Genomic DNA, 8735 nt, shown 5'->3' with positions numbered 1-8735 from the left:
AGGCCGACGCTCTATCCACTGAGCCAAACCAGCTAGGGCAGCTGAGACACTGTTTATTTTATTAAAAAAAATATATTCTTATTGATTTCAGAGAGGAAAGAAGAGGGAGGGAGGGAGGGAGAGAGAGAGAGAGAGAGAGAGAGAGAGAGAGAGAGAGAGAGAAACATCAATGATGAGAGAGAGTCATTGATCAGCTACTTCCTGCACGCCCCACACTGGGGATTGAGTCCGCAACCCCAGCATGTGCCCTGACCTCCTGGTTCATAGGTCGACACTCGACCACTGAGCCAGGCCAGCGGGCAGACTCCTCCTTATGTAGCTTTTCTGGAACATCTCAGGGGTAGGCAACTCCCTGCATTTTGAAGTCCCCTGTTTCCTGTTGGACAGCTGCTCTGATGGTCAGAACCCTCCTTAGCTGCTGGCCCGATCCAGCCTCTGGACATGCCCAGCCTTCAGTTCAGGTTCTGCCCCCGAGACGCCGGGGTTAAGTCTCCACCGTCTCCCACTTGCCGGAGGACCTCGCAGTCACCCTGCGTCCCTGCAAAGGTCTCCTTTTCCAGGCTCAACACTCCTGATCCTCTGAGCCAGAGTTTGCTAACCGGCGCCTGTGAGCTGCATCCGGCCCGCAGATGTGTTTTGTTTGGCCTGTGGTGCTTGAAAAATATTGAATAAGTTGCCGACGTTTAAAAATCATGGCATTTTGCTGAAAAGTCTGAGGCTCCGGTGTCTCTTGAAAACTCAAAAGATCTGGGTTTACAGTCCAGCTCTGGGCGAGACGTACATTCTCCGGATTTTACACACATTTGCAGGTTGGGGTTCCACCGCTCCATTGCCGTGCCCAGCCCCCACCACTGAAGTCATTATATCACGTGTTTTTCAGATCTTTCATTATTCTTATCTTTTCCTATCTGTGCTCCAAAGTGTCAAATGGTCTCATTGTTTAAAAAGTTATTTTTTATGATTATGAAAAGAATATGGAACAATAAAAATATTATAGAGAAGTTCGCACATTACAGAGAAACAAAACAAAATGTATCTGTCAATAAGTCTGTTTAGCATTTTTTAAAAAAATATGTATTTTTATTGATTTCAGAGAGGAAAGGAGAGGGAGAGAGATAGAAACATCAATGATGAGAGAGAATCATTGGTCAGCTGCCTCCTGCACACCCTGTACTGGGGATCGGGCCCGTAACCCAGGCACGTGCCCTGACCGGGCATTGAACCGTGACCTCCTGGTTCATGGGTCAGTGCTCAACCACTGAGTCACACCAACCAGGGTGCTTGTTTAGCATTTTTATCAATTTCCTCCCAGTTCTTGTTTTTCTGTGCATATTTATGTATTATGAGACGTGGGTCACACTCTAAGTAGCTTCATAGACTGCTTTTTCTTTATTTAAAGAAAAATCTTTATTATTGAAAGTGTCACATATGTCCCTCCCCCCCTTGACCCCTTCTAGTCCACTCCCACCCCTCACTCCAGGCCTTCACCACACTATTGTCTGTGTCCATGGGTTATGCACATATGCATACAAGTTCTTTGGTTGATCTCTTCCCACCCACCCCTTCCCTCTGAGATTCAACAATAGGCTGCCTTTTCTACATTTTCCACATCTCCTTAAACTCCTTTGAAAGATCAGTTTTAGAAATTATTCTGTTTTTTTTTTCATTGTAACTTTTTTTTATTGTGGTAAAATATACATTAACATGACATTTACCGTTTTAACCATTTTCAAGTGTACAGTTCAGTGGCAGGTAGTGTATTTACAGTGTTGTGCAGCCAGCACCACAGTCTAGTTCCGGAACATTTCATCACCCTGAAAGGAACCCCATGTCCATTAAGCAGTCACTTCCTACCCCCTTTTCCTCCCAACCCCTGGCCACTGCTAATCTGCTTACTGTCTGGACTTCTCATAGGAATGGAATCATACACGTGGCTTCTTTGTAAATGCTGTGGCTTCCTTCACTTCGCATGTGTTCAGGGTTCCTCTGTGTGGCAGTGTCTGTCACTGTGCTGGTCCTTGTTGTGGCGGAATAACATCCCGTTGTGTGACGACGCCACGTATTACCGATCTCTTCATCAGCGGATGGGCATTTGGGTTGCTTCTGCCTTTTGGTACTGGAATCGTGCTGCTGTGAGCATTTGTGTCCAAGCTTTCGTTGGACACCCATTTTCAATTGTTCGAGTAGATACCTAGGAGTGGGATTTCTGGGTGACGTGGTAATTCTGCGGTTGAGTTACTGTGGAACTGCCAAATGACCTTTTTTTTTTTTTTTATAGTGGCTCTACCGTTTCATACTCCCGTGAGCAATATTCCAATTTCTCCACATTCCATTTTGTTAGCTTTGGTTTGGTTTAGCTGTCCTAGTGTGTCTGAAGTGGTATCTCATAGTGGCTTGGATTTGTATTTTTCTAATGTCTTTTCATGTGCCTGTTGGCCATGTGTATGTCTTTTGGGGGATTTATGTATTATAACATTTAATAGTTTCCCTAACTTTGGCATTAGTTTCTCTCTGATGTTTGCTATCATGAATATTTTTCTTATGAGCACCTCTATGCAAAACTTGTCTGAATGTCTAGATATTTCTGTGGGATAGCTTCCTTGAAGTGGGATGACGGGGGTCAGCGGTATACTCTTTCTAAGGTGTCCATATGAAGGGTCAGGTGGACACTACATGGTTGAGGAGGGCATTCTAGTTGCGTGGAAAGCCTTCTCGGACACCTCTGTTAGGATTCCCATCTCTGACTTACTGTACTAGGCTCATTGGAGGGGAACCCGATTTTTCTCAGTGATTCTGATTTACAACCCCGCTGTGAGTTGTTAGTCAAGTTTCCTCTGCAGCCATGTAGATCTTTAAAAAAAAAAAAAAAAGCCATATTCACTGTACTGATACTCTGACCGGTTCTGAGCAGATGGGCCCTGCTGCTTCCTAGCTGTGTGGGAGGCCCTGCGTTCTCAGCCTGAGCTCATGATGGCTTGGACCCCTCCGTGGGTTTTCCCCTCAGACTCCAGTCTTCCCCTTCTTCAGTCCATAGGCCATTGCTCTATCCACTGAGCCAAACCAGCTAGGGCATCGGTCTTCCCCCTTCTTGTTCTTAGGGAGCTGGTTGCTTTGAACCCTTCTTTCTGGTGAGGAAGCAGGCTTCTGCTGGCGCTGTGACGTGCCCTGGTTATAGAACACCTACTCCCCAGGCTCAAGCCAACCCCGATCTCCTGGCTCCCAGATAAGTCCTTCCGCTTCCCTCATGGCCTCGCTCTGACATTGTTGACTGGTCCCGATTCAAGAGGGGAAATGCAGTCACACATGCCAAGTGTCCTCGGAGGGCCCGAAAGGAGGGACAGGCTCTGACACGCCCTGACAAGCCGGCTCTGTCCCTGGGAGAGGGGAGGGCGGCCAAAGGTCCCCTGAGCTGGGACGACGGGACCATGAGCTCAAAGGAGCCGTGATCACATGGTGCGTTTTAGACACTGGAATGCTGGGTGTTGGTGGGTGACGGTTGCTAAGGGTTTTGATGTTAGGTGTGTAGTGTAGATTCTCACATCTGGATTTAACTTGCAAATATACGAATGGGGTCTCCGCCCTGTTTAGAGCTGATTCAGGGGGAGCTGCTGAGGAGAAGGGGTCGAGCCCTCCCAGTTATGGTCACTGGGCCACAGGAGGCTTCCGGCCCAGCTGCCTCCCTGACACCCACTCTCAGGCCTTCGTTGCCTCTGTGGTTGGGCTGGTGCAACGAGTTCATGACTTTGTTTTTTCTTTTTATTCCTTACTGCTAAATAGAAACACCCAGCAAATTAGGTTTTAAAAAATTTATATATATATATATATATATATATATATATATATATATATATATATAATTTTATTTCAGAGAGGAAGGGAGAGGGAGAGAGAAACATCAGTGATGAGAGAGAATCATTGATCGGCTGCCTCCTGCACACTCCACACTGGGGATGGAGCCCGAACCACAGACGTGTGCCCTTGACTGGGAATCGAACCGTGACCTCCAGGTTCACAGGTCAATGTTCAATCACTGAGTCACACCAAATTAGGTTTTATTTAAACTCAGTAATTCCCTCTCCTTATTAAAAGTTCCTATTTCCTGCAATATGACTGTCAAGATTATGTCTTTCGACTTGGCATCCAAGTTCACTTCCTCTGAGTAAATCTTGTTTTGCTAAAGTTTAAAAAATATGTTGAAAGCTAATTTTAGACTGGGAGGGGCGATGGAAAAAAAAAGAAAAAAGAGAGAGAATCGCAGACTTCCCAGAGGAGCCACTTCAGTTAAAAATTACATGCAACTTTTAAATCTTAAGTCTTTGAGATAAAAGGCACATTAATTTGCTTACGCCGGATCCATTTTCAGAGCTTTCTCACAGAGTTACGTATATTCAGTACCAAGGCATAAATACGTCTGGCACACACACTGAGCTCTCAAATCTTCTTTCCCAATATGAGAAAGTTTAAGACATGATACTGCATGTATTTTAAACTTAAATGGACTTGGTAAGTGGACTATACAGCATTGCAACATAGAGTGAAAGATCAGCACTAGTTTATCATATACCAGCTAGTTTATCAATACCAACCTTTTTGTTTTTTGTCAAGCATCACCTGAGGATAACTTTCCATTGATTTTAGAAAGAGTGGAAGGGAGGGGGAGAGACAGAGAGAGAGAAATATCGATGTGAGAGAGACACATAGGATTGGTCGCCTCCTGCACGTCCTAGGTACGTGCCCTTGACCGAAATTTAACCCTTGACCCGAATTGAACCTGGGACCCTTCAGTCTGCGGCTGGCACTCTGTCCACGGAGCCGAACCAGCTGAGGCTCAATACCAACCTTTTTTAACAGGGTTTTTGATTCTCAAAAGAACTCAAGTTTTTTGTTTTGCTTTAAATTACAATCATTTAAACTTCATTATTGCTTTCTTCCATGTTTATGTAATTTCCCAGAAGGGTAGGAACGGTTTACATGACTTTTGTTTAATGGGTACAGAGAAGGTAATACCTGTGTGTGTGTGTGTTTTGCAGGGGGAGGGTGTCGGGGGGCGGATAGGAAAGGTAGTGAGGGAAGAGATTTGGGCAGTGTTTTCAGGCGTATCTGGCTGGAAGCAGTGCCTTGTATTGTATTCTTATTTTAATTAGCCTATAGTTGATACAGTATTACATGAGTCTCAGGAACACGGCACAGTGATTTGGCATTTAGATACGGTACAAGGCGACCCCCACAATGAGCCTTGTTACCCTCTGTCCCTACAAGGTCATTAGGGTGTTATTGACGATGCTCCCTGTGTGCGTTGCTTCCCCATTTTCTTTCTTTTTTTTAAAAAAAATTTTTTTTTATTGATTCAGAGAGGAAGGGAGAGGGAGAGATAGAAACTTCGGTGATGAGAGAGAATCATTGACCGGCTGCCTCCTGAGCCCACAGCCCGGGCATGTGCCCCTGATTGGAACCAAACCTGGGACCCTTCAGGCCACAGTCTGACACTCTACCCACTTGGCCACACCAGCCAGGGCCAAAGGAGTGCATCTTCCATCAGTGCTGTGCATGCTCTGTGGCCGCTCAGCTTAGGACTCTGTCTTTAGCAGAGGCAGTGGGGTGGGAGGGGGTGAGGGGCTGTTTAGAAGTGCAGGGATGTGGACAAGGGCTGCTTGCTGTCACCTGTCTGAGGTCACTGCCGGGCCCTGGCTCACTTGTCATCCAACATGCAAGTTTCTCCCCCTCGATCTAATCTCTTCCCAGGCCCTGCTCCAGTCCCGTCTTCTCCGCAGACATCAGGGACTTCCTGGCCCTTCCCATCTCCCCCTTTTCTGAAGCTGCGAAGGCCCCTGAAATGTTAGGGCTGAAGGGACCGCTGGGCTCTCTCTCCCATCGTCCTTGTGTCGAAGGGAAACTCGGCACCATTTGCGTGAAGTCCGGGGAGCGTGCTCAGTCCCGCCTCGCAGTGTGATTGCTCTGCATGGGGGAGGCTGGCTTCCCGGCTCTATTTGGCTCTCTCTGGGGAAGGGACTGTGTCACATGTGTCTTTTGTATGTGTCACAAAAACAGCACATGGTAGGGACTCAGAACATGCCTTTAGCTCCGGGGGCGCGCGCTGAGAGATGCTCTGGCCCAGGATGGAGAGCGACAGGCTGGTTCAGCCCAGACCAGAAGCAGCCTGAGGGTTCATCCAGAGGGGAAGACTGGAATAGATGGTGAGAATTTCACATGATGCAGCAGACGTAGCTATTAAGAGAGGGGAGTTCATCCTACAGCTACCGACCTGGGGGATGTCCTCAGTATATTACTGTTCTTGCAAATAACGAGAAAGGAAGATAGTAAAAGCCTACTTCGGTGAGAACAGTGTAGCTTCCTGTATCTGTGTCTGTATTTCTATAGATCAGCAAGAACCTGGGGAAGGGTGTGTCAAAGAACTCGTTAGCCTGTTGACAGTGGTGGTGGGAAAGGTGAAGTTTCTTCTTAACCTGTTCTCTGCATTGTTGCGACAGGGAAAGATGAACTACCAGCCAGAAAAGAGAGAGAACGCACAGAGGTCTTCATGCATCAGGAAGCCCCTTTCTAGTCTTCACACTGTGTGTGATTGAAAAAATGAGTTCGCCCTTTGATGAACTTTTGGAATTAGGAACTAAAGAGAACGTTATACTTGGGAGAGGGTTTTTTTTGTTTGTTTCAGCCACAAAGGTAATGTTTTTATTCTTCTTTCTCATGACCCAAAGATACGTTTTCTTTTTATCAAAACCTGAACCATGAAGGTAGCAGCAAACTGAAAGCCTGGCCTCTGGTTTTGTGGTGGGGCGGGGAGAGAGCAGGTTGTACAGATGCAGGATGCTCGCTCACTTCAGAGCCCAGGAACTTCCTGTCCCGGAGCTGAGCAGAACACAGTGCAACCCAGGGCCTTGCCTAAGTGGGAAAGTCAAGAGCGCAAGGGCTGCAGGCCTTCCGGTCGCACCCGCCCCCCCCCCCTCCCCTTTCCTCCGCCTGGGCCCCTGCATCCCACAGAGGAAGTTGTGAGCATCTCTCTGAATGCAGGCAGCAAGCCTGAGCCCGTTGGCTCTAGGTGCATATGGTTCATTTACCTTTAAAAAATATGTATTTGTGTTGATTTCAGAGAGAGGAAGGGAGAGGGAGAAAGAGATAGAAACATCAGTGATGTGTGAGAATCATCGATCGGCTGCCTCCTGCACGCCCCACACTGGGGATTGAGCCTGTAACCTGGGCATGTGCTCTGACCAGGAATCAAACCGTGACCTCCTGGTTCATAGGTCGACGCTCAACCACTGAGTCACACTGGCCAGGCGAAGTTCATTTACCTTTTAGATCCACATCTTGGCCACCACAAGAATGTGCTTCTTCGCAACTGATGGACGCCCTGTCCCCAGGACCTCCTCTCACCGACTGCTGCTGCCATCTCCTAACTTGTTGTATTGCTCTAGGCCAGCGGTTCTCAACCTGTGGGTCGCGACCCCTTTGGCGGTCGAACGACCCTTTCACAGGGGTCGCCTAAGACCATCCTGCATATCAGATATTTACATTACGATTCATAACAGTAGCAACATTACAGTTATGAAGTAGCAACGACAGTAATTTTATGGTTGGGTCACAACATGAGGAACTGTATTTAAAGGGCCAGAAGGTTGAGAACCACTGCTCTAGTCCTTTCTTACAGATCATCACACAATCCGTTTTCAGAGCGATTGTTCTATCTTTTTATTATTGATTTCAGAGAGGAAGGGAGAGGGAGGGAGAGAAATAGAAACATCAATGATGAGAGAGAATCATTGATCGGCTGCCTCCTGCACATCCCCTACTGGGGATCAAGCCCACAACCTGGGCATGTTCTTTTGACCAGAATTGAACCGGGGACCCTTCAGTCCTCTGAGCCAAACTGACCAGGACCAGAGTGATTGTCCTAAAACACAACTCTTGGGTCACTTCCCTGCTCAAAAGCCTTGCCTGGCTCCCAAGTTCTAGAGAGGAGAGTCCACATTTCTTAACTTGGCCTTCAAGGCCTTCTACCCTCTGATCCCTGTCTACTCCTCAGCCCACCTCCCTTCTCTCACGCTCCAGCCCAAAGACGTGGTTCCCTGGGCGTGTTCTGTCTCCCCAGCTTCTGCTCACATGCTTCCCATTTCGTCCCTCTCCGCCCATTTAACTGCTCTCCACTCTTCGATATTCAGACCCAACGCTGCTTCTGTCCGGAGGCCACACAGGATTTCACTTCTTTCTCCATGTACTTCCCCTAGGTATTACCTGACGCTCGGGTTGTGTGAACTCATGTACTTCCTCCTGCCCCTCAGGGACTCCATCACGGGAGTGGCTGCCTAGGACGTCCGTGTCTCAGTTTCTTATGCTGAGAACGTTCCTCACAGGCAATCAGTCTCTGTTGGCTTGGATTGAATACAGTTATCTGAAATGGACCAGATTACTTCTTTAAAAACATATTTTTCATCTCTTGTTGGGACGGGGTGCTGGCAGAGAAAAAGGAAATCTGAGCTGAGTTGGCTTCTCTGTAAGGAAATACGACGTGACCATTCTTTTTTGCAAGTTCCCCCGTTTTCTGTTATCTGCTGTTTTTCAGCCTCTTGGACTCCTCTTTCCCTGCCGCCTTATCACTTCCTGCTGACCTCTGTCACCCTCGCCCGGGCCTTGACTGGCCTTGACATTTCGGAGGGTGGGGGGGGTGGTAACGGAGAAGATTCTTCCCGGAAGACCACCCCAAGGGGGTCCCTGATCTA

This window comes from Myotis lucifugus, unplaced genomic scaffold (genome assembly GCF_000147115.1).
Source record: "Myotis lucifugus unplaced genomic scaffold, Myoluc2.0 scaffold_3, whole genome shotgun sequence".
In the NCBI taxonomy this organism is placed as follows: domain Eukaryota; kingdom Metazoa; phylum Chordata; class Mammalia; order Chiroptera; family Vespertilionidae; genus Myotis; species Myotis lucifugus.
This window is presented reverse-complemented; position numbering follows the sequence as displayed.